Below are 5248 nucleotides of genomic sequence, written 5' to 3'. Positions count from 1 at the left end.
TTTCCTAGAGAAGCTTCATATTCTGTAGGATTTTATACAATAACATTATAAATATAATAAAATAAAATTGATGCTATGGACTAAATGTATTCATCCATATGGCATTAAACCATGTGGGAACTTTTTAGTGAAGAGGGGGTTAATTTTCTGATATCATAATGTAAATTTAAGGCGCATAGTGAGTTACCTTAAATAATATTAAATTAAATTGATTTAGAAACACATATTGGTTCACATGAAAAAATTTCTACTGTGTTGTCATCCTTTCAAAATTTATTCATATATTTTTTTTCAAAAGTTGTTCTCTGCCATAAGTTAAGATTTTAGAACCTCCAAATCTTTAAGACTGTGTCCAATTTCAACAGCATTTCATCCTGAAATGAGTGTGATAACCATAGCTATGACAGAGTACATTCTAAGAGGAAATGACAAAGTGGAACCTATAGAATATAGGTAAAAATGTTTCTTACAGGAAGGTTATCTGTAGTAGATGGCAGGGCTGATTAATCCCTAAAATTCTGACCTGTGTTCCTATTTCCTGGCTCCAGTCATGTCATAGGTGTTTCCCACAGAAAAACAGGATGAGATGTTCCTGACTGATCTGTGAATTCTGTGAAGTTGAAATAGGTTGGGAGTGAGAAGGGTTCCAGACTTCCTTGAGTGGAGCAAACCCTTGGAGTGACTTGTTCATGGGCAGGCCCACAATCTGCTCAGGAAACTAGAGGGAACTGGAGAGTTTCTTTCCTGAATTTGTGACTGCCCCTTGGAGAGGCTTACTCAGCCTCTGTAGGCTACAACAACCACATTTATTCACCTTCCTGTCCCCTCTTCAGTATTTGAGATGCAAAATGTATCTTTTTGACAGATTCAATGGGCATTAATCATTTTATTCATTCCTTTGTTCTTTCTTAGATTAGAAAATTCTATTAAATGATTCGTTTATTTCAGGGATTGTCCTAGGATTTTGGAAATAGAAGTGACAAGCATCCAAAGCTATGTGCCCTCACAGAATTTGTCTTAGAGCAAAAGAGAGACAATACAACTAACAAGTTAGTGATTCAGACAATTCAAAGGGGATGGTGCTATGGAGAAAGAAAAAGCAGAGCATGGTAAGGAAAATCAACATACTAGGGCCAGGAAGTGTTCAATGCAGGTCTCACTGGGAGTGTAACAATTGAGACAGGTTGCAGGAGATGAGGACACTTCCTGTCAACCATGTGGTTACCTGTGTACATTTGTGCAAGTCTAATCTTCCATTCACGTGCATAGAATTTACCTCTGAGGCTAGGCCAGGCTTGACAGTTTTAATCAATCCCATGGTAAGGAAAACTGAAACAACTGACATGTTAAATATATCTTAAATATCACATGAAAGGATCATATGGAATGGCCTCACCAGAAACTGTGAAGGATCTAGATATACAGATATAATATTCCAAAATGCATTTGTAATGAAAGAATTTGACAACCAGATGCCCTGGGCCATATATTCAGTGTTCTTTGGGGGTTAGAAGGGAATAAATCAAAGCCTAGGTAGGACATGTCCAGGTGAGACTTCTGATGGTCACAGATATCCACAGAATAAGAGTAAACCTGATGTGATCAAGTCTTGCACAGACTCACATATCTAGATATCTAGAGAGTTTTCTTGAGCCTTGAACTTAGACATAAGATGGTCCAGGACAGGTGGACCTTGGGGTAAACTGAATAAGCAAACAAACAACTCAAGCCTCAATTTTGTCTACTGATAATTATTCAAAGACAATGACCAGTGCCTAGTGAAAAATAATGACTAAACTGTATGCAAAACAACCATATTGAACATCGTAACTGAAAAATACACCATGCCAGCTGTTATAGCAGGCATTTCTCTTTGGCAAGCATAATCTTCATGGAAAACTTTGTGATCCAATGTTTCCATATTGGATCACAAGAGAAAGCACAGGCAGAGGAGCCATCCTAGCTTAGAAGTCTCATTATTATAATTGTGAACAACATATCTTATAACACCATCAGGTATAATTCCAGGGTCCCAGCAAGCATTGTTTCCAGGTATAAGAATCATTGCAATCAGGAAGCATAGAGCACAGAACATTACGTATTTCATATATATATATCTTTTCAGTGTAGATGTACTTTATAATTAAAGAATCATTTTTGTTATATGTTGAATCAATGTTGCACGTAACACAGTGGGCATTCCATTTAAGTCAGGATTTAGGGGAATCAGAATGTTCACAAAGTCAAATTGTCCTTAGGAAAGTCAAAGGATTTTGTTACGCCTTAAGAGGGAAGGATGATACTTGCCATCTGGGATCTTAAACACTGTGCAGTCTCTATGTGGATCCTGCACTGTTTAGGATTCTGTACTCGGTCATAACAGAACATAAGGACCCTCTGTGGTGGTATTTGGGAAATGGGCCATCTACCCTCTGTGCGCATACAAGGTTCTCAGAGAAATTATGGAACACTTTGCATTTTATAAAAGAGGTGCTACTACATAAAGTCCTGGACAATCTTCTAGTTTTTATTTGGCAAAGTTCTTAAGTTCTTTGCCAAAATGACATGGCTATTTACCAGTGAGCCTATGCCGAAAATGTAAGTTTAACAAAAATCTATTTTGCTGGTTGGTCCTGATAGGATTTATAACAATTGTCGCCAGTTCTACATAATGCCCTGGTACATGTTAACCTCCTTAGTTAAGAAAGAAAATAATAGTTAAGGAAAATATAAAACTCAGCTCTTTGCTACACCAAATAGAAAAAGTAATTCTTAGATTTTTCATAATGGATTTTAATGCACTTTCTTGAGTAATATAATGTGCAAATCTGAACCACAAGATTGAATACAGATAGAACATATGTGAATACAGTAACAATTGCAGAAAAGACCATTTTTCAATAAATTATAGTTTTAAAAATTGAGCAGATATTGGGGGAATAAAGCAAGTTTCAACCTATTGTAATAATTCTCAAGTACTTAAAATATCTTCTCTAGATCTAATGCAATAAACCTAGAAATCATTGCAAAAAGATAACTAGAAAATATCCATATATTTAGAAATGAAATAAACAACCCTTTAAATAACCCATACGTTAAACTTTAAAAAAAATTTTTTTAATCGAATGATAAATATTAAATCTTATGCTATAGTACTATCATTTCTTGGAAGAAAAGTTATACTAGATATACTAGAAAAGAAAAAACTAAAATTAATAACATTTGCATTAATTTTAATAGGTAGAAAATAACAGTGAAAGAAAATGCAGGGGAGCAGAAGATAAAGAATTATAAAATTAATAATAGCTAGTCATCAAATAGAAAATGAACACAAAATGAAGAGGGCCGACAATGTCAAATATTTGTATTTTATAGTCATTTTCAATGGACTTATCATAAAAAATATTTTTAAAAGAAAATCCAAATAACCGATGTAAGGCAGGGAAAGGTAGATATAATATGAATTTGTGGACAGACAGACAGCTGTAAGAGTAGTAATGAATCCCAGAGAAATTAAGCAAGTAAAAGAATTAAAGAACATCCAAATCAGAAAGGAAGTGAAACTGCCTCTATTAGCAAATGCCATGATATTATAGAACAAAAACTCTGAAAGTTCCACCAAAAAACTGTTCATACTAATAAACAAATTCAGTAAATTCACAGAATACAAAATCAGTTGCATTTCTTTAAATCTACAACGAACTAGCAGAAAGAGAAATTAAAAAACAATCCATTAACAATTATATCAAAAGGACAAAATATCTGGGAATAATTTTAACCAAGGATGTGAAAATCTCTACATTGATAACTATGACTCTGGTGAAAAAAATTGAGAAGATTCAAATATATAGAAAGATAATCTGTGCACACAGATTGGAAGGATATTATTAGAATGTCCATACATGCAAAGTACTCTATGGGTTTAATGAAATCACTATCAAAATTCCAATCGCATTTTTAACAGAAATAAGTAAACAATTGTAAAATTGTATAGAACTACAAAAGACTCTGAAAGCTAAAGCAATCTTGAAAAGAAGGACAAAGTTGGAGGTATCACGCTCTCTGAGTGCAAATTATACTATAAAGCTATAGTAAACAGAATGGTATTGGCATAAAAATAGACACATAGATAAAAAGAACAGAATAGAGAATCAAGAAATAAACCTTGCATTTATAGTCAACTAATTTATGACAAAAGAGGCAAGAATATAAATGTAGAAATGATAGTTTCTTCGATAAATGATGTTGGGAAAATTAGACAGCCACCTGTGAAAGAATAAAATTAGACCACTGTCTTACACTATACAGAAATATAAACTCAAAATGATTTAAAGACTTGAATGTAAAACCTGAAACCATAAAACTCCTAGAAGGAAATGTAGGCAGTAAGCTACTTGACATCAGTCTCAGCAATGATTTTTGAGATCTCACTCCATAAGCAAACATGACAATAGCAAAAATAAACAAGTGAAACTCTATCAAACTAAAGGTTTCTGTACAACAAAGGAGATAATCAAGACAATGAAAAGACAACTCACCAAATGGAAAAATGTACTTGGAAATGATATATTTGAAAAGAGTTTAATATCCAAAAAAATATGCTGAACCCATACAACTGAATAACAACAACGGAAAATACACAATCCAATTTATTTAAAAAAAATAGGCAGAGGATATAAATAGACATTTCTGCAAAGAAGACATAGAGATAACCAACAACTACATGAAAAGATGCTCAACATCACTAATCATCAGGGAAAACTAAATCAAATCCACAATGAGATATCATCTCACACCTGTTAGAATGGCTTATATCAAAAAGACAAGAAATAAAAGCGTTAGCAAGGATGTGAAGAAACGAGAATCCTCATGCACTGTTTGTGGGATTGTATATTGGTGCAGCCACTATGGAAAACACCATGGCAATTTCTCAAATGTAATTCAGCAATTGCACTTCTGAGTATTTTTTCCATAGAACCAAAACACTAATATGAAAAGATATATGCACCCCTAGAAACAACCTCAGTGTCCATCCATAAATAAGTGGATAAAGAGGTTGTGGTGTGTGTATATATATACATATATATATACACACACATACATATACACAATTGAATATTACTCAGCAATAAAAAGAATGAAATCCTGCTATTATACAACAATGTGGATGGACCCTGAGGGTATTAAATAACATAAGACAGAAAAAGAAAGACAAATACCATATGATTTCACTTATATGGAGAATCTA

Source organism: Pteropus alecto, unplaced genomic scaffold (genome assembly GCF_000325575.1).
Source record: "Pteropus alecto unplaced genomic scaffold, ASM32557v1 scaffold461, whole genome shotgun sequence".
Classification (NCBI taxonomy): Eukaryota; Metazoa; Chordata; class Mammalia; order Chiroptera; family Pteropodidae; genus Pteropus; species Pteropus alecto.
Note: the sequence above shows the minus strand (reverse complement) of the source record.